This window comes from Platichthys flesus, chromosome 12, assembly GCF_949316205.1.
Source record: "Platichthys flesus chromosome 12, fPlaFle2.1, whole genome shotgun sequence".
Lineage (NCBI taxonomy): Eukaryota > Metazoa > Chordata > Actinopteri > Pleuronectiformes > Pleuronectidae > Platichthys > Platichthys flesus.
This window is the reverse complement of record NC_084956.1, coordinates 13,499,665-13,522,253: the sequence shown is the minus strand read 5'-3', so window position 1 is coordinate 13,522,253 and position 22,589 is coordinate 13,499,665. Positions and strand designations below refer to the sequence as shown.

At 39.0% G+C, this 22,589-nt stretch overlaps 1 protein-coding gene across 1 annotated transcript in view; it reads right to left on the bottom strand.

Annotated features, from left to right (window-relative positions):
• LOC133966586 (neurexin-1a-like) overlaps window positions 1-21,954 on the bottom strand; it is a 294,707-nt gene extending 272,753 nt beyond the window's left edge. Inside the window, 2 exon segments of the mRNA XM_062401563.1 lie at window positions 174-390; window positions 21,729-21,954. The gene's annotated coding sequence lies outside the window, so the exon portion shown is untranslated.
• Between the last annotated feature and the right edge of the window lie 635 nt (window positions 21,955-22,589).

The window sequence follows — 22,589 nt, the reverse complement described above, 5'->3', positions numbered from 1 at the left end:
AAATATTTTGCTTTTTTTCTGATCATTAACATAAGAGCATGAATCTTAACGGTCTCAAATAATTGCTTTTTTTTTTTAAATCTTAGTGTTCAAGGTGGGGAATTCAGCATAATTTACGTTTCCACAGTATTAATCATATTAGGAGGGCATGTTTCCACATTGCTTATCCTCACAGCAAGAATGCTCCGGGTATGAACACAACCAGGGCCGACTGGGACCCTTCTCGATGTGCATGCTCGCTGCATTCACGTGTCTCCTCTGGGTGCTCCCGTATCCTCCAGCAGTTCAGTCATGCAGGTCAGGTGAATTGGAAATTCTAGAAATCGCCCATAGGTCTGTGTTTGTTAATGTGTGGCTCTGCAGGAGGCTCAAACCCCCCCTCAGTAAATCCTGAAAAAAGAAAGGAGCAAGGGTAAAGAAACCAGGGTGATTACATTACTACAACACAGTCAATATTCAACATCATATTGTGTGGGGTTTCATTTTTGAAAAAAGAAAGAGTTGGAGTCTACGATGCTTCAAAAGCCCATCAAAAGATGCTGTCAGTGCCCATTAGTCATTAACATGAAACACTGCTGTGTTGACTTTATCTCTATTCATCAAACTGACATGTCCTTAAAGAGTAACTACACCCAAGAAGAAAAGTCTACTTGTGCTGCCATCCGGCATTTGCTGCTTTCTCAGTCATACATCACAGTTGGGCATTGTCTCAAATTATTTTAACAGTTTTTAGCTCAGCCCAATGATGGTTTCATTCCACACATGATTTAGTGTGTTTGTTGTCATTCGTGTTTTTTTGTGTGGGTAGGAACATTATTAAAACATGACGTAAAGGGAAATGCTGAACATGATCACACTCGATCTCCATCGAGAGATAACAAGGCTTCTCACTTTGGTTCTGAATGCAGAATGACTTGGCCTAAAACATTTGCTTTGTTTGCTGCCGTCTCCTCCAGCTGAATTATTCACCAACATGCTGGAGCTCCTCTTGACAAGCGGCATGACTTAAACAAAGAATCAGCCTGTTTCTACATTCATTGGTCGGTTGTTTGTTTGTTTAGCTGCTACTTCACAACCGCAGCGTTGAACACCAACATGTTCAACAAATTTCAAAAAGCCAATTCTAAAATATTGGAATTTCTCTCTCAAAAATCTTTCCTTTGAAGAGGCCCTTCTACTCCATCCTACTATATTGTTACAAGAGTGTGCTGACAGTGAAGACAAATATGGGAAGTTATTCCAAGAAAAACAGGTAAACCATGAAGGTGATATGACGCGTTGGAAAATGTTTGATTACGTTTAGTTGTTTTGTATCCAGTGACATGAAATGTGACTTGTAATTTATTAACATCTGTGACGTTTTCATTAGCCCATCTGTAGCTCAAAATCCCTATTCGGGGGGAGTTGAATTGTTAAGCATCACAAGATTGCTGGGGTGATGGGACTGTCTCTGGTGCAATCTAATGAGCATGTGCTTGTTTACCTCTGCCTCCACATTGCCTGCAGTGAAAAGCGCCAGCAGTTGCCCGACATGAATGCCAGTGTTTTGATAAAGGTCAATGAGGGTGAGACACGGCCGCTGAAGTTTGCTTTCTTTAATTAGCTCTGGCTTTGTGCTCTCTGCTCATCCTGTGGTGTCAGTGCACCCATGTTCAGCCTTTAAGCCTTGGCCGGAACAAAGATGGAGCTGGGAGGGAGCCAGACGAAGAAGGGTGAGGTTACCTATCAGAAATGATTCACTGAGATGAGACACTTAAATCACTCTAAATATAGAGAGAACATTAATGAATTTGGGGTGATACGATTGAGGGGGCAACTTGTTAATACTGGATTATTTGTGATTGTTGCAGTGCTTTATCTTTGACCATTGCACCTACAGCAGTGATCACTAACTGAAACAACCGCATTTTTTTCAAAGAGAATTACAACTCTGTGATGTGCGCAGCCTGCAAAACTGTGTGTGAACAAGATTTTAATCAGATATCCAATCCTCCTGTTCATCAGATAGTACGATGAGAAAGTTTCATTATCGACTCATTAGACTTATTGTTTTTCTACCTACACGGGGTAATCTGTACAATGATAATTGAAAAAAAAGATATGATACGACAAGAAACATATCGGGAAGACTTTAAGCCAGATGGGGACGTATCTCCCACTATGGAGATTGCTTCTCAGTTGGTTGCTAGGCCACCTGGTCACAGTTAAGCCACTTTTGTCTAGACTACATGTTTATAAATATGGACACCCCTTAAAAAATGAAGTCAAATTGTCTTGGTCTCCATATTAAATCCCGCCTCCCCCGTATTGATTGATGGGGCATGGACCAAACTAAAAAGTATACGTCAATAAGAATGTTATTGTACACCATTCTTATGACACTGATGTTAGTTCAAATGCTTCTTTGTTTTATTAGTCATTTGATGCTATAAAAACAGGCGGCGAGTCAGGATTGGCTGGAACGTTTGTGGTCCAGTGGGACCTCGATACCACAGCTCCATCCCTGCACAATATGTCAATATTTGAATCTAGGATATATAAGCCACATTTCTGGGTTAGGGGAGGACGTGGGGACCATTGGTCCATCTTGTGTACAATCTATGGTCCAGATTAAACTCTCAACAGCTTTCTGATCTGATTACTATTATGATGTTAGCATTGCCATTGTTAACAGGTGCACATCCTGACATTTGCACTCAGCAAAGAAGCAATGCTGTGTCAGACAACAGCCTCATATACCTGCTTTTTTGTCTCATTTCAATTCTGGGCAAATTAAATCATTTGATTTAACCCAAGACGCCATAACAAATCCATCTACCTGAGGTTACCATAGCGACGTGTGTATACCTACAATGATTAATGGAACAGAGAAATCATGTTACTCGCACTTCATCAGTTCAACATTAAATGTTAACATGAATCTCAAAACAACATCTGTGCCTCTGTGTGTGTGTGTCTGTGAGTCTTATTTTGAATGAATCAAGCTGTGCAATACCACGCATCTGCCCAAAAGTACAGCAATAACTAATTTACAATTAATCTCCACAAAGACCCCGTAATTCTGCTTGAGACTTCATCCATCATAGACACACAATTAGAAATGAATGAAATAGCAATTTCGATGTCAAACAAAATCACTCAAGGCTACAGAGTCCTAATCTGTCTGCCTTTGTAGAAATAAAGTTCTTGTTGTGTGCTGATATTCAATAGACTTGTAATTTCTTGAGAAGTCATGAACTCCTTGCTGCCGCAGTTCAGCAATCACTCCTCTGTTTGCAAAGATGCACGTTTCAAATGATGGTTATTGAAAGGCTGTCTTACAATAAAGGTCATTCAGACTTAATTAGAAATCGAGTTGAAAAAACAAGGTTCGGCTACAGGACTACATGGAAGTTCTGATTTTCTGCAAAAAATGTATTTTACGTAGCAGCACCTCATTAAATGCAATTTAAATTCTTTTATAAAAGAACATACCGAAAAATATTCTAATTTGTGAGACCAGATTATCATCATTCTGTCATAAGCATATAATTTTTTCTATTATAAATCTAGTTAAAAATATACCCTTAATTAACTCTGGTTAATGAAATGCTTATTGTGAATATATTTAGTTTATATCAATCCTGTCGGTTATTTATTAAGTTGAAATGGAAAAGTAAGATCACACATTCAATAAATGAGAGTTTATAGACTCAAATAGATGCGAATAATTTCTGAGAACATAATTTGAATAGGAAACATGTTGGCCTACTAAAACCAGTGTCGGCGGTTAAAGGATGCTCACCAATGCATATTATACAGACTCAATACTTTAAATTGCAAACATAATGTGAGCATGAGTGTTTTTATCTCAATGATATCAACAAATATCTAAAATGGCTGTATCATAGTGTGAGATCCTTTGTACAATTGTGTTTCAGGCAAACCAAGCAATAATTCTCATATCAAATAATTCTGCTACATACAAATATTTGACTCCAAAATGCTCAATATGTAAATACAAAAACAAAGACATAACTGTGCGTCAAATCATTTGGGAACACACAAATTCTATGATTTATATCAGCAGGAGCGACCCCTGGGGGCTACTGCCGGAAAGTTTAGCATTAATTTGATACAAACTGAAAAAAATACAAGCCAACCACAGAATATTTCGATAAAGCTGGTAGAAACAAGATTGTGGCTTGAAACATACCATCATAGGTATTTACAAGGGCTCTAAAAGAAAAGACAACCAAATATGGAGCAAGCAACAACAACTGAAATTAGATAACAGGTTCACTGGAGGCTGGGGGAGTGGCGCTGCAGGTGGCAGAGAGGATAGTGACCAAATGGGCCAAGCAGTCTCAACACACGGCGCCCGACACACACAAATTCAAAAATAAAACACAAATCCCCGGACAGCACAAAATAATCAGAGAGGGGTGAAAGGTGGCGTACCTCCAAAAATATCAAAGCACTCAATATATGTACAATGTCAGTATACAGTATAACTCTAAACACACAACCTAAAACTTCACACTCTTTATGGGACGCAATTTATGTTAGGATGGCTGCCAGCAGAGGGCGGGTTTACAGCCAAAATAAGTCGACTACAAAAGCAACCACCAATATGAAAAAACGATGTGCTACAAAATTAGAGCCACTAGAGCTGCAATGACCTTGGCTAACTCATGAGCGAGTATGCAGTTGTATGAGTGTCTTGCACTTGTTGTCATCATTTGGAGCCGGAGTGTGTGTAGTAGTGACAGTGGAGTGAAGGTGCATTATGGTGGTCCTGCCGATACACGCGCTTAACCAATATAGAGTCAGTCTCAGCTTTCGATGATGACGTTCTTTCATCCTTACACATACATATGTAAATACTCTTGTCTTCACTTTTATGGAAGCTGCTATGTCATCCATCTTTATATACAGTCCAGGGAGAGAACACCTACCAGAGAATCTGTACATATGCCCAAGGCAACAATCCAGAGAGGAAGAGCAGCTTAGAGCAAACATGCACTGCTGGAATAAAGACGTATGTGGATGTATTGTCAGGCTGGACTGAAAAGTGAATTATAAAAATCATCGTATTTTCCTTATCAACAATCCCAACTGGACAAGAAAATTAAATTTGAAATGCTTTATAGGCAACATGAGACTTTCCTCTGCAATACCACATACAACCACTGGGCAAAATGGGCTCCTAGGCTGACTTGAGGCACTGTACCCTGATGATATGCATAAGAGGTTGTTAGTACTGCAGTGGCTCGGATAGACTTACACTGCGCCAGCTACATATGGATTAAAAGACTCAACATTGGAAAAATGTGGGGGAAATAATATATGACCAATAGCAGAGTACAAATATGCATGATATGTGATTGCAGCATCTCACACCGCCTCAGTATTATTTGCTCAGCTGCTACCACATCATTTCCACTCGACAGCATGCTGTACTATTCTGATCAGAAAGAGATGCATGATAAAAGAAGAATCCACAGTTGGTTCACAACACGCTGACTTGATAGCCATGCAACTGCTTCTTTCCGTCTTGTTAGTGCTACAATGTAGTTTTTGTGACAACACAGACAACAAAACAGCTGGGCGTACAAATACACATAACATCAAAAATACATGTGGTTCCTCACCATTCCTGTGTTCAACCATTTGTGCAGCTACAACATGGAGGCAGCATCTCCCCCCATCTTTTTTTTTTTTCCAATGGTGTATTTGCTTTACCCTGAGGTGAAGTGTAATGCACTTCCTCTGTTTAGGCAACATGGAGTCGTCTCTGGGAATAGGCAAGGCCTGGTTCTAATGTGTATAAAAAAGTCTAGATGACTTACTAGTGGGTAAGTGCAAGTATGGGAAGGGTCGACCCGGGGGAGGGGAGAGGGTCCTCAAGCTGCCTTCTGGGGACTTCTGCTCTCCTCTGTATCGATTAGTTTGTCCACCATGTAATTAGGCTTCGGTGAAAGCGAGTGGAGGAGAAATGGAAAAAGAAGGGGAGGGGTCTGCAGTTCCGTGCAGAGAAAGGCCATTTTTGTACGTCGTGTCAATAAAGGAAGAAAAGAAAAGAAAAGGTAGATGAGATGCCGGCGGGTCCATCACAAAGAACACCCCTCAATATTATTTATCCCAATGGGCTTCGGTGGCCATGTGGGGTGATAGTGATTGAAGAACAAACATCATGTGAAATAGGTGAATAGGGCAGTGAAGGGACTGAAAAAACAAAATGTCACTTTGTGCTGTTAATTGATTGGCTGCAGGGAAGGTGTCGATGGGACCTATTGATATTTTACCATGTGTCCAAACCAGTCTGTTCATCTCCATGTTCATCAGAGATACGCATGAAGATGAACAGATTCAAATAACAGAACATGTGTTGCCTTGGGGAGGAAAACCAATATTGAGGGGTTATCTGACAATTATCCATCAATAAATTTACCTTCCATTATGCTACAAGGTGTTTATCCTAATCAATGCTGCAAATACCCTCATCTTTCTGATGTTGTCATTAAACGTGGCATCTATTGCACTTCTGTCCATCCTGGGAGAGGGACCCCTCACAGGTGACTCTCTCTCTGAGGTTTCTACGTTCTTTATATCCTGTAGATTTTCCGTACTCTTGATGAGGGTTAAGGGCAGAGGATGTCCCACCTTGTTAAAGGCCTATGAGACAAATTGAGATTTGTGAATATGGGCTATACAAATGAGATTTGATTGATTCATTACTTACCACTAAAAAAGACTTGTTCTGAAGTGAGGACATTGACGGCTGTATATGAGAAAGCAGAATCTGTTGCTCTGGACATTTTCCTTAACTTTTTCTGTTGGCGCCCTTGTCTAGAGAAAGTGAGCACATGTGATAGAGGTGTGTGACACATAACAGAAGCCAATCTAGAAGAAAATATCTCGATATGAAGAAAAAGTGCCATACATTTATACATTTTCAGCTTGGACAGACAATGGTTGTTTCCGAAATCACCCACTCACTCACTATTTCTTATTATAAAAAGGTGGTGAGCTTATGGGGACAAGAAAAAAATGCTCTCGGACACTACTCAGCGTATTTTCTTTACGCCAGTAAAGCACATCATTGTCACAGGATAAAGACGAATCACATACGGAAATGTTTATTTTACACTAATTATTAATACTTGAAAATTAAGAATCATCCTTAACTGTAGAAATAAACTTGTTTCCCGCACTTTGTGCTGTGATTTGCTGCTTTGCTTATAATTACAGTTATACTACAGGTCGGGCTGTTCCTGCTTCCCTCGCTCCTCCTGTCTCTGTGTCTTGGTGCAATACATGATGGTATATTGTTTGGTTTGTGACCATCGGTTGTGCACTACTTTTTACAGTGCATTGTGGGAAACAATGGGTGCACTAAATAGAATATAACAAATTTTACTAAACATTGGGACATCACCAATTAATGGCAAACCCACTATATAGTGATTAGTATGTGATTTCAATGAGATACGGGAGCTTTTGACGATAAGGGCCGACACAAAAAAATGACACATTAATTTCTTCTACCTGATCTACCAAGCTACCACTCCACACCTGCATGCTCCGTAAATGTATCTGTCGCTGTGAATGTCTCTGACCCTCGAATTCTCCTGCTGCAATCTTTATATGTGAAAGGCAAAGGTTTTCCAGGGTTCATGTCTGTAAAACAGCTTTATTGAGAGTTGAATGAAAAGATCGATACCACCGTCATATCAGTCTGTTCATAAACTGCAGCCAGCGGCTATTATCTTAGCTTAGCGTAAAGCGTGGGTCGTTACCGTGGACTCTAAATCACACTCGCCTGTAGATGGCTATTACAAGTTACGGTTTAGATTATCTAAAATACTCATGTACAAACATCTTAAATATGCTGCTCCCTCTGTTTGTTTGGCCCCTTCTTCGAAGGAAGGTGCTAACAAGTTAACCCTGCTAGCAGTAAATGACAGACTGAATGCAAGGAGGTGAGACATTGTAGTCAATTTATATTTTTAGCTTCACCTTGACTGCTTGTGTAATGAATCAGGTGGTTACGCAGCTGAAATATGAATCTTTTTTCCACGCATTGTTGTAAACTGTATGTGTTCAACCACTACAGGATATTCACAAATGAACCAACAAACATTTGTTTTTGTTTTTGATATGCGGTCTGTAACGTTCTTGTCTGATGTTCTTGTCGTTCCTGTGCCTGTGAATGTGGATACTTCACTTTGCTATTGGCTGCTTGTTTCCCTTTGTCAGCTCCCTCTCCCTATGGAGCAGGACTTTTTACGTGTAAAAAGCTTTGCCGTTTCCAGTGACAAAGTCCACTACATGAAATTGCTTGTAAATACATCCCTGCGGTGCAGAATCCACGTCGGGATTTCCCTGAGGTTATGAGACATGTTTTTTAAAGCTTCTAATAGTTTAGGACTGGTGACATCTTCTGAAGGGATAAAAGTGGCATCGCTTTATTCTTAAATTTGATACAATAATATTCGATTTTGTGGACTATTTGCAAAACAGCAATTTTTTTATGATGATCTTGTATCACAATCGTATCTGTTCTTCCCCCAACCTCCACTTCCAATAGCCTCTTTTTTTACCCTTCTTATTAATGAAGTAAGCTCAGAACCCTGACAAGGTCAACAAAACACAATCATGGATTTCACAGTCAACATGCCGCTGAGAATATATTTATTTACAATAGTGGTAATAAATAATTATGACTTTACTTGTTAACATGACAAGCACTGAAGTGTGGACTTGTACTGGTGGTGGCTGTGGATGTATAAACAACTATAAAACACCACTTTAATAATATATTTGTTCATTCACTATGGTTCTGCCTTACAGAACTGTAATGCTACTAATTATAAGGGATTATTACGGTAAATTCAGTAATGAAAGGTGTAAGCAAAACTTTCATACACAGAAATGTCATGTTTGGATTACAATCAATGATCATGCTTCCTTATTGTAGTGACGTATATGGGTCATTAATACTTTGGTGGGTTAGCATTTTCATGTTGCTCTGGACAAAATCTTAAAATAAGCTGTTAGAAAAGGCAGGAGAAGGGGAGGCTGTTGTCAGACCATTCTGTTGCGCTGACACAGCAATGCTGAACGGTCTGACTGAACCCATTTACACTCTGCTATACTAGAAACTCTGGCTTTTTTGTATAGCTTTACACAGTCTTCATCATCTTCGGTGGCATTGAGCCCAGGATGCAGTGACGGTGCCCCTGCAAAATAGCATGTTAGGAGGACAGGTTTGGGTGCAAAACTTTGCAAATTGACAATCAAAAATTCACTAAAATTCCCGATATTAGAAAACGGGAAAAGTAAATAAAACCGGCACAGTCTTCTTCATCTTTGGCTTTCACTTTATGCCATATTATCTTCATACGTTTCAAAAAGAGCGTTTCTTAGAAAAAAAACAAAGATGAGCTTAAAGGTAAAGCGACAAATTATCCAGAACCCCTAAAATGAAGATAAACATGTCATCAGAAGAACAAATGTTTTACTGTTCGACATCCCTCGTTTTTAACAACAGAAATATAAAGCTTTTTGTATAAAAAAAGAACGCAGAAGCCTATGTGATAGTAATTACATGGTTGATGTATAGATGATGATACCAGCAGCAGCTCACATGAACCATGACAACAAGAGGATCAGAAGAGACATTGATCAAGGCTAATCAAGTGGAATTCACAATACTGAGGAGGTACGAGGACTCTTGAGACTCGGAGGAGAAATCAGATGCTGGATTAAAATGAGAAGCGCTGCAGTGCTGAGAGGAATCCCCTCGATGCTCCTACATACCCAGATGAAGATCCAGGGCCAACTTGGAATCTTTGACATCAGTCGATATGAAAACCTAATTAGGTAGAACACGTCAATGAAAAGGTAAATCGCATGCAAAAAAAAAAGTGAAGGGAGACATCTGTCATATTGTGGTGAGAAGAAAGTGTAGCTGTTGTAAATTAAACCATTTCAGAAGATATAAATATTACGGCTGTAGATCATGAGATTTACTTCTGCCAACAACTCTGGAAGGAGACGCGCATTCGATTTTCCAGAAAATCTAATGCACATAACCAGGAAAACAAAGATATTAGCATCGTGCCCATTTTATTTCTCCATTGAAACAAAACTATGCAAGACTCAATTCACTCTGTAATACTCAGGCTCCCTCTACAAGCATAGGTTGTGGCTAATTTATCCAATAACAACAACACCAGGGTGCTATGTTCCCTTGTCTCTGGCCTTTTCGAGCTTTCGTGAATATGTGAACTATATATTCCGATATTCACTCCTCGTCACTTTTTCCTTATTTATGTTTTGATGCCTGCAACAATGTCCTCTTACGTTTCTTTGCCATGATGTCCACACTGAGAATGGATAGCCAGTTGTCTCTCAGTCGCAGTTCCTGGTACCCAGGGGGCGCTGTGGCAATGACAGATGTGCAATTCTCATAATAAGTTTGTGTACCATCACAATGATTTGAAGCTGTTATTTTAAGGTTTAAAACGACCTAGTATTGATTTAAATTGATTGTTCCAAACATCCTTATGGATTAGGTAGAAAGAGTGACACAGAGTAGTGTTTTTTAAATGTACTTTTACAGTTTTTAAACATGTTTCACTTTAAATAAATACTGTTGATATTAGACATAATGATTTAATTCACCAGATAAACATTTCATTTCGCACAATCTTCAGACACCATAGCTTTTAAACTGTCCCTCATTGACAAAGCTTATGGGAAGCCATTTCGGCTGAAAGTCCAACCAACAGTCATCTTGTGTTTATGTCACAAGGGTCTTAATATACGAGTTCAAACTGCCGAAAGAAAAATGGTAAGAGAGTTGTGTTGTCATGGTAATTTTGAGTAGCAACATTAGATTTAATAATAAAAAAAAAAATGTACAGTACAGCCCTCAAATCGAACGTCGCTCAGCAGCTGTGGGACAGTCACAACAAGGTCCCTCTCATTTTCACTTGAACTCTGTCATTTACTGCGTTTACATCTCTGGAACTAATGATGCCACATGAGGATGAAAAGAATGTGCCTGAAGAAAATGCCTTTTCCTCAAACAGGAGGATAAGTACACTAAAACAATATCACAGGCAGCACTCAGCCCGAGACAAGTTATTTTTAGACGTTTTCCTCCTGGCTCTGTTGAATGATGGCAATGATCAGTCTGACCGATGCAACACAGAGGCAATCCAGATGTGGGTAAGAGGATGAAAATGTATTTGTATTGAGCGCAAACGACTGATTTTAAGCACAAAAGTGACAGGATGACAGGACAAAGTTCTGTACTGTACTAAATGTATCAATTTCTAAGACCAGTTTTAGCACGCTATACACAATTTCCCCCTCAGGCTGGAGTTTCTATGTCCCAAAACTTTTTTGTAGGGAGAAGTTTGAGAACATCTAACGTTGTAACCTTGAGCGTGGCACTGGATGTCTACAAGCTCGAGAGGTGTGGGTACACAGAGCTTTGATTTCAGTGATTATTCCTGTGAAAAATGTCTTCTTAAATCATCTCTATCAAATGTAAAATTGCTGGAATCAAAGTGTTATTTAGAAAACATTTGGATGTCACTTTCTCTTGGTGTATCCCTGGTGCAAATCCCATAGATGTATCAAGCAATTCAGGTTTTCCGGAGAAGTGTGTTCCACAACTTTCAGGACACAAGAGAACACAGAACACCAATATGGAATGCTATCAGTTGGGGATTTTTTGTATTTATTCCAAGGAGGTTGGTGAACTCCTTCTGACACAATGACAAGAGAAAGCAGAGCCTTAAATAAATGTAATTTAGTCATTATATTTTTCAAATGTAACTAGCAGGATGTTGTGTTCGCCACTGACTACTGTGAACAAACTTTGAGATGATCGGTCGTGGCTGTTGTTGAAAACGACTCTTTAGAGAGCTGTTTGCTTGTTCCGGTAACGTGCACAGTGAAAGTGGATAGGATTTCTCCCAGTGTGGCTGATGTCAATCTGGTCAGTGTGTTTGTTTGGGAGAGACAGGGAGAGACAGGCACAGAGCTCTGTCCTTTTTTTTTACAATGCAATTCAGTTTCAACTTTTTAAAAAGAACTTTGGATTCCATTATTTAGTTGGCAGCGCTAACTATAGGATTCTGACCTGCAAACACAAATCTGCACAGGCAGCACTCTCTTTCACAGGGGATAGAGGGTTGTCTATCCCCTCTTGTCACAATTGGCAGGTTATCATGGTGATGGTTTGGGGGTCATTCCCCTCACGAAATACCTACTGACTGTTATCCATTGGAAACCAACTCACACATATGTTGTATCATAAGAGTAGCAGAAAAAGCAATTACCTGGAGATGACTAAAGTATCTATATCGAAATGAAAAACAATGGCCGTATAAGTTGTCGTACTTAACCAAAGTGCTGCAACAAGTATCTCCATATTGAAATGTGTGTAGCAGGGATCAACAGTAATATCCACAGCAAGTAAAACATCTACAGTCCGACTGTGGTACATGAGCCCTCAAGCTGCCAGTTTGTCTCTTTGACACAATTCGACAAGATCCAGAAGAGCCGAAGGAAAGAGCTGGTATCAGTAAAGACGACAATATGGGTTTGTATTGTTGAATGGTCTCAGCAGACCCAGGAGAAGAACTTTCGATCAGACACTACCTGCACAGATAGAAGTCACACAGAACTCAGGGGAACTTGTAGCACTATTAAAGATTGTGCATGCCTTCACTGATACGGCTGATTGTTAGTTGAATAGGCGGGAGAGAGTGAAAGCTTTTGTCAGTGTGAGACCTTAGAGAATGACGATATGGCTATTTCCTGAAGGCAGTTTAAATACATATCAAATCACATGAAAATACCAGTAGAAAAGATCTGTTTGTTCACTTTGGGCCAACATTCGATTATTGACTAAACTAACCTCTAAAAGCATTTTCCTACAATATGCTGCACTGCCCTTGGGATGTCAACAAATGACAGAATAATAAAAATGCAAAAAATCCCAGGCTGTAATGCTGGAATCAGGTAATGAAGACAAAAAGTAAGCCTCGGTTCAACTTTGCGAGAAAAGCTGATAAAAAAGTGTGAGACATGCAGGAATGAGTCAGTCATCATGAAAATAGAATTAGAATAGAGCTCCATTCAGCTCCAAGCAAGAGAAAATGAGGATTAGCTGCTTTTCACTCATGACTCATTGTGCCTCAGTCGCATTACCAATCATTATGACATTCTTAAATTGATTTCACCTGGCTTGACGCTTGTTGAAGCACAAATCATGACTGATGAGCACCGCAAAATAAAATCAAGTCATTTATTAAATTCCCTGGTATTAAGATAATACTGGAGACGTGCTGCCCCTTTCCTATAACAGTGGTAATGAAATTCAACTTTTATCATCAACTGTGCAGAGAAACCTTGTTGTGAACCTGAAACTGTGTTGAATTAGCAATGCTGCAGTTTAACAAATACACACTTTAAATAGGACATACTTTTAGTGTCGGTTAGACAAGCTGTTATGTATTGTTTTACCCCAGACTGTAAAAAAGTGTCTATTTCACATCTCACTCTTTGGACTGTATTAACTGCTCTGTCCCTCAAACTCAAGGAAGTCGAATATTATCTACATTTCTTACTTAAAAAGGCGAAGGGAGGATTTTGTCTCCCCCCTGCGAACAAAGCTGAGAACACACTGTGCAATTTGAAAAACATTTTGGCGCGATTTGTGAGTCGCATGAGTCGGAACGATTTTAGATGCTCCCAACCTCGGATTGGAAGATCAGATGAATTTCTGGCCTGTCAGAAGTTTCTTCTTGCCTTTGTAAGGCTCTTGTACAGTTGAGGCATAGTCCCGCTTTTTCGCTCACTGCCTGTGCACGAAATGGTTAAACAAAATAGAAGGAAATATAGTTCATGGCTGGAAGCAATTGCATAGCAAGAAAGAAAAATAAAGTGATAAAGAGGTTATTACATTGCAGTAATCAGAGCATAGCTGGTGATCAATTTACGATACGGTATAGTAGCCCCGGTATAGAACCCCCGCAAAATATTTGGTCTTCCAAGTGTGTCCTTATGCCATCGCATAGGATGTTTCGGTACACAGAATGACACATGATCAATGCAACATGGTTCTCCATGGTTAACATTGTTAGGTAACAAACTTCCCACTTCTTCTTTTACACAAACACTAGTATGGAGCTTGTCCGGAGGAGCAGATGCATTGTACAGAGTGAGCGATCAGGTCATTTCAAACAATCGAACTGTAGGAGCAAATAAATCATGAGTTTTGGCTTCACATCTAGGACAATTGTGTCGCACTGTAGGATCCGGAATTAACAACAATAATGCTTAATTTCCATCCCCCCCCCTTTGAAAAATGTTACCTTCTAAGAGAAGATGAGGGAATGGATTGGAAATCTGCAGAAGTGTTGAAGCCCTGGTGGGTCATTATTCTTGAAAACATCAGACAGCAAAGTTGCCTCCACAGCTCCTGTCTATTAAATATATTTCAATGTTGTATTGTGTGTATTATGTATATTTGACTGTTTGCCGCACAGTGGTGTGTTGCAGGATTGTGAACTCAGTGACTGAAGTGTTCTCAGAAATAGTCAAATCACAACAAACTTGATCTGATGTTTACAGGAGCTCTCCAGAGAATCTATTAGCAACCACAGTCACAAGCCAGAGGGCATGAAGCTGCATGAAAACAACATATCTGCATGTTCTGCTCCCAGCACCAAAAGCCTGTGAATTCATTATCGAATCTTTGCTACGTCTTTATGTTCCCACACTACAAAGTCTCCACCTAGATTGTGCAAGTTGATTTTTCTACCATTGCAAAAGCTCTATTATATGTATTTATGTTATGAGACGACCTATCAAGTCTAACTTTTAGCTCATTGGTCATCTCTGAAGATTCTCAGTGCAATCAAAAGGTATCTGGACTTGGTTGTAGATACATGAAGTTAATAACTCCATCATGTGAGGTCCCAGTGCCCCACATTTGCATAATGTATAATGGTTAATCTACCACACCCCCTCACAAACCCAGGTAAAGTGAGAGCAGAGGAATTTTCCTATGAGCTTGAATCTGTTACCCAATCACAACAGAGTGGGCCAGTGTGCCAATCAGAGCAGACTTGGTTTTATCTGGACGAGGAGCTTAGATAGAAAGGAGCTAAAACCAAGTGTTTCAGACAGAGGATGAAAAGAGGACCTGCAGCAATGGACTTCTCTGAGGAAAGGGATTTGTTTGCTGAACATGAAGCATGTAAACCTTTTCAGGTACCAACTGAAATTAAAATTGTGAATCTGAATACAAGTATAGATGACATGCCTGGTTAGGACATTGGTTGACACATCCTAACAAAAATGTGTAAGAAGGGACAATCAGGTAATCAACAACTAAAACCCAAGCGCCAGAATAAGAGGGATGACAAGATTTTAGGCCGTAATAAAGGGGCAACGTCTAAGCCTTACAGAACATTGAAGAAAAACTAAATTTTGCTCAAAAGCAACTAATAATTGCAAAAATTCACAAGAATCCATCCCTCTTGACGTTCTGGCAGCAGCAGGAGATGTGGCAGGTGTTTTTTTTACTGAGAGGAACAAGCTGCTGCGTCTTGACATCACTGCAGCTATTTCCAATGCCACAGCAGAGCGGAGTTTTTCCATGTCTCTGTCGTTTGATGAGCCACATCTGATCTACAGTGGGAGAAAGGGGCTTAACAAGCTACTTTTCCTGCACATCCACCAACACATTACTGATGAATGAACAAATTGTTTAACAGCTTTTGCTTGGGGAGAGAGAAGCAGGCAGTACTTTGGAAAAAGATACGCCTTAAGGACTTAATCTCACTCTGTCTCTTTGTATGTTAGTAGACATGTTTAATGTAGTGTATGAAGGACATGAGTTTGATTCTATTTCGAACCTTTTCGCATACCTCATTACGGCACCTGAGCTATGGCCTGAAATAGTTTCCTTGTGAACAGGCAACATAAACATCCCCACACGTACTGAGTCAACATTTCGCTTAACTCTGGTGGCAACACACTTTACATACAGTTGGCTTGTAGTTGCTCCAGACGCGAGTTGACACAACATAAAAAAGCCTAAAGCTAAGTGGTCCAAAGTGAGTCTGTATTTCACAAGAAAAGATTCCAACACTGGGACGTGCATCAAATGGCCACGTCCGTGGGAAGACGATTGATGATGAGTTTGGAAGTGAGAGTATTTTGCTTCATAAAGCACTTTTGTTTATTATAAAATTGTTGGGAAAGGCTAAATTTGATGAGTTTTGCACTTTTTTTATATCATAACTGTGAACTGTTTAAACGTTTAATTTGCCTCAGCAATAAAAAGCAGTTCTTATCCCTGTCCACCGTTTAAAAGAGAAAAGTATCAGATCTGGCACGATTTAAAGAATATAAATTTAGCAACGTTAAACCATTAATCCCCAAACATACTGGTTGGTTACAATATCAGAGAGAAAATTATGAAGGGTATTTATCAACTGGAGCGAGAACGATTCTTTTGAGTCAGCAAACAAGTCCTTGTTGGTGGATGTTAACAGACAGACTTCAAAAATAAAATTAAGCTGATCGCAGTCCAACTTGGCGATAATATCTCATCATATCTCTTAATAAAAACAGTTGACTTGGCTGAGGTTGAGAAGAAGTTCTCTGGCCCATGACGTCACACACATCAACTTACTGCAGTATTTTTTTTAAGGATATTGCACTCATCAGAAAGGGTACAGCTCTCCTCTAATGTTAAATAAAATATATACATTTGAAAATGTTGATTTTCCAATACAGTTGAATAGCTGTACAAGGCTTTGAACATAATGGTTGTTTCCATTATGCATGTAGTTTACAATTCAAAGTGGATTCCCCCTTAGTGATGTATTTACATTCAAATCTTCATTCTTGGGCCATGGGACCAAATTACATGTACGTCAAAAGAGTGTGAGGTTACGATGTTAACATCGCAGTTCTTAGAAGTGACTCTGACTGATCCATTACATAAATCTGATATAAAAAGAAATCTAAAGGGATGAAAAAATTAATTAGATAGTAATGAGGTTTATTACAGTCAGATATACCATTTTTTTCGCATTACGTTTGCACAGTGGCGCTGCAGGAGGATGTTTTGTGGGTTCTTTCAATCACAATTTGTCAAGGGCTGGCCTCACGCTAATGAGATCACTGGTGCTTTTGATGCCCAGCACTGGGAGAGAAATCCCCTCAGAAACAGTTTGCACATGGCTTATTAAACTTTTGCCACAACCATGTAAGTAACCATGTGAGAATGTGTGTTTAGTTTGCCAAATTACTTGTGAATTTAACATGGGGACGCAAACAGTCTAGAGGGAGAGTGAAGAGAAGCTGAAAGCGACGGCACAGCAGCTGTCCACATCTGTTCAGTCAAATACAGGTTTGAATCAACGTTCAGGAAAACAGAGGAAGTGTCTAATAGCTGAATACATTATACATCTACTTTGGACAAGATTAAACAAAAGTTGAAATATTCCATTGAAAACGAATTGAGCCATTTCAATCTTCGATCAAAACACGTTTAACTTTTTTACCTGATTTTACATGTAGCTACTGGCTAGGAAACGTTATACTAAGAATGTGAATGAGAATAATCCCTGTGCTCTCCCACCAGCTATAGAAATAGTCTGAAAATCCAATTGGTGTGTCCCCTTCACTATTTACACATTTCCACCTGTCCAGAGACAGGTCGGGCAAATATATCCATTAAATTATGATGGAGTGGGTTAATTGTATTAATTACCAAGACAGAGGTCTTCATTTAGGAATTACACCCATTCATTTGAATAGTTCCTCCAGTTTCAGAGGCCCAAAAGTAATTGGACAAACTAACATAATTATAAAAATAAGGATTATTTTTTTATACATCACCAAATGTTGTTTGTTTGTCGGCCCTTCTGCCTTCAGTTATGTCTTCATTATGTGAAAAGCCTTCTGAGTTGGGTTAAGGTCAGGTGACTGACTCGGCCAATAAAGAATTATCAATTTCATTCCCTGGAGAAGCTCTTAAGTTTCTTTCGCAGTGTGATTTGGGGTCATTATCATTCTGTAATGTGAAGCACCTTCCTATCCGTTTGGCAGCATTTGGCTGAATCTGAGCAGATAGTAGAGCCCCGATACACGTGAGAATTCATCTTGCTACTTCCATCACCAGTCACATCATCAATAAACGCATGTGACCCAGTTCCATTTGCAGCCATACATGCCTATGTCATAACAATGGCTCCACCATGTTTGACAGATGATGTGGTATGCTTTTGATCATGAGCCTTACCTTTCTTTCTCCATACTATTCTATGCCCATCATTCATGTACAATTAATCATAGCTCCATCTATCCAAAGAATATTTTCTAGATATTTTCTGTCAAAGTATATTCTGGCCAATCTGTTCTTGAGTTTTACCAGTAGTTTGCACCTTAGGGTAAACCCTGTGTATTTACATTCATGAAGACGCCTCTTGATTCTAGACTTTGCCAATGACACGCCTGCCTCCTTAAGAATGTTCTTGACTTGGCCAGATGTTGTGAAGGTTTTTTTTCTTCCAGTGAAATAATTCTACGATTCACTTGAGTTGTCTTCCGTGGTCTCCCAGGCCTTTTAATGTGGAATGTACCAAATTATTGGTTTGGCCACAAGTCTCTGTCTGATAGGTTTGTTATGTTTTTCAGCCTAATGTTGGCCTTCTTGCATAAACTTATTGCGACCGTGCATCTGCTTAATCTGCCATGAAATAAGGAAGGAGCAAGCCACAGCAGGCCATGAAACTGTCAACTTTAAAATGATGTTGAGCCTCTGAAAATGGAGGGACCGTGGATATAAATGGGTGCAAATTCCTGAACGGGTGATGTGATATATTTTTTACATATGAATTCTGATGAAAAATCCAGAAAGAAAATAATTCAAAGAGATTTATCTTTTACTTCTCCGTCTTTTGCCTCATCTAGGCATTAAATATTCAACACGAGCTTAAGGCACATAAAGAGAAGTTCTCCAGAATTATGTTGCTGATTTCCCTTTTATTTATTCCCCACCAGCCTATAGTAATTTCATTGATTCAATCAAAAAAAGCATTGGCTCCCTGCTGATTTTGAAGTTCACCACTAATAATTTCTACTGCACTAATTACTATTGCTGTTATTGCGCTCGGGTTTGCAGCTGTGTATACTTAAGTGAAACAAGTAATTATAATGAGGACCTGACCTCATCAGAAAAGGAGTTCCAAATCCTCAGAAGCGTCACCAGAGGAGTACTGGCGTTGGTAATTACTATTTAGGTGCCTCTATAGTCTTTCCCCCTCCGAGCTGAACATCTTATGTTCTCCCCTGGATGAACTGGGATGGAATAATTATAGCTTAAATTATATATTTTTTTAAGAAGCCCTTTGTGACCATATTTCTATCTCAACACTTATAAAGGTCTGACAACATGAAAAGTGCAGACAACTTTTATTCAATTTGACATCCCATTCCTCAGCAGAGTTACAGCCCAGCGAATGTTACCTGGTTAACAAAGTAGCATCAGTGGGTCGTTGTGAGAAGCATGGAAGCCCCATAATTCTGGAGAAAATGAATCCTTAATCATGATAAAACTATTTACAAAGACATTAAATGTATTTTTCTTTGGCTTTGATGGCATTCAAATTTTCACCCCACTACCATTTAGTAGTACACCAACGGACACAACACAAATAACAATATTTGAGGAGAGGCTGTACTGAAGAGTGTCAGAAAGTGAATTCTGAGTGTTAGATAATAAAGGGTCCCTTTATAATTTACATAAATACTGTAGATTGACCCAATCCTCCTCCTCTAAGCTGCCTGTGCTCTCTCCTTCACATTGCAGAGTTGTGTTCTGCAACAACGGAATATTAGGCATAGAAATGTAAAACATAATTGCAATCTTAATATGAGCAATTTAGCACTTTTAAGGGGACAGTGATAAAAATGGCTCCCTCAACAAATGGAGATCTTAATCTCTGTCAGGACAAGAGATGTGTTTTAATGAATTATGGTTGTTATAATTATTGTTTCCGAGTCAGCGGGACGGTTATTGAATGTTCCCACCGTGGCAGAGAAGTGAATATGCCTCACAAAGTCAGTGCTGTCAGGAACAGACCACATCAGATGAATCATGGGTGGTGTAGCCGGCTCATAAAAGACCTCCACAGTGATATACCTGTAAGAGACCAGGGTGAAAGAGACGTCGACCTGTGTCCTACAATACATCAGTCATGTGCATTGCTGAGTACGCAGCAAGACAAGAACAAGTAAGGAGCATCCTCCTTATGTTACCCTAAAGAAAATACCCCTAACTGTATGTTACATTCGAGAACTCCATTAAGGTCACTAATGGTCGGATCACGGTCAGGATTCTGAACCAGATGCCGTTTTATCCAGATCCAGACCTATAACTGATCATTGAGAATTATCCAAATTAGACAGCACACGTCTATTTGAACCTGAACAGCTTTTCTCTCTCTTCCGAAGCTGGTTACACAGCCAAGGAAATGTAAATAATCTCACATGAACCTGCTGAATCCAACAAAATCTGTGAATCACTAAGAGCATTCTGACGGTGAGATACACTGGAAACAAGGAGGAGGAAAAACAGACAGACAAGCGAGGAAGAAAAGTAAGAAAAGTCACTTTACACGGTTTCCTCCAAGAAGAGAAAAGTAGACACTTCAAATCAAGACTGGACAGACAGGTACATGTTCATTCTTCTCCGACAGGCAGTTCACAATCAGTGTGTATCACATGTTCAATGTGTGATTGTTAAAAGGAGCAACGTGAAACAGTACTACAGTGTTCCTGCCTTGAGTTAAAATCCTGGCAGCACAAGAGCGAGCTCCCTTCTGTCACTGAACAAGAAAAGTGGAGAAAGGTTGTTAAGATGTGTTGAAGTTGTTGGAAATGTTAAGTACGTTAACGTTTTTGTTAACTAACTAAGCTAGTTAAAAAAAAGGTGAAAAGGTGGAAATGTTTTTCACTTTTTCTCCCAAATCAAGCGTTTTTATCAGTCACCTTTACAAAATATGTCTTGTGTCTTTTATTGTTTAGATGACAAAGAATTAACAGTATCTATTTATAATCTTTCTAATGGCAATTATTATCATTACATATTATAGTCAGCTTTTGACTATACACAGACATTTTTACATCCAATATCTCAACACGTATTGCACTGAATAATAATATAAGGACATATATTATTTCCTGACCTTTGCAGGAGAACATTTTCTCCATCTGTATCCATCTATTTTTTAATTAGCTGCCCCTGCTCTATAGTATCAAGAACCCTTGATAGGTGCTCCTCTCATGCAGAGCCACAAATACAAGTGCAAAGTGTAAGAAGTAAGTGTAAAATGGGTATGTAGTTTAAGAATATGTAGTACAATACAGTGTAATTTTAGTCATATCATGAGTTAAACTCCTTTTTAACGTCATTACAGCAAACAAAGAGACCACTGTCATATTTGTTTAGTTGATAGTAACCTATAATTTATACACACCACAACATTATTGACCAAACAGGGGTATTGTACTAGTAATTATCACAACTAGTTAAGCAGACAGAAGGGAAAGGACACAAATGCAAACCTACAGGCAGAGTTTGGTACAATTCAGTGCATTAATATTAAATGGATGTTTAACAAAAAAGGAACTATACTTACAGAGGGTCAAGCCAAAGACCAGGGAGAGAAGTCCAAACAAATCCAGAGGAGAGTAGGCCGAAAATCCACAGACCACAGTTCCAATTCAACTAAGATAGAAAAACCCAGGAAAAAAGACTCAAAGCTCTTATAGCACTGACATATGATTTCTAGTAGGTGAAAAGGTGAAAGACAGGTGTGAGAAAAACTTAGGACTACTTAACTAAAGAGAGACAGGTGAAGCAGAAACTTGACAACAAACAAATCTGACAGGAAGTAAAATCACAACACAAAATAACTATAATTTCAAAATAAAACAGGAAACACAAACATAGTTTACAAGAAGGGGCAGATCATCATAGTTATAATGTAAACCCAATATTAAAATATCAAACCAAAGCAGAACTACATTATACTGACATTTCATGTCTATATATATATTAAAGATCGTTTATGTAACATCAGGACTTTTCTCTTTAAAATTTTTGAAAGGATATATGTAAGTTCTGAATGTTTTCAATCTTATTCAAAATACGAGAGTGTAAATCCATGAGCGAAGACAAAGCTTGAGACATCTTTACCCGGAAAGATTAGTTAAATATGAGTTTTATTATTTAAATCTTATAAAAAATATGTCTAGAAAAATGTCTAACTTTACAAACACATGTCAACTTCACTGATGAACAACATAGAGAAACAGATTCATTGCTATACAAACTGCTGCCTGTATATTTAAGTAATTGAGTCATCTCTTACTCATACTAAAATACTCACTTTTATCACCTGCCCTGTGAGGAAGGTCACTCCACACACGTCAGCTCTGATTAAGTTTGTTTAAACCGAGAACACGGGGCCGAACCTCGGCAATATTAAATTATAGAC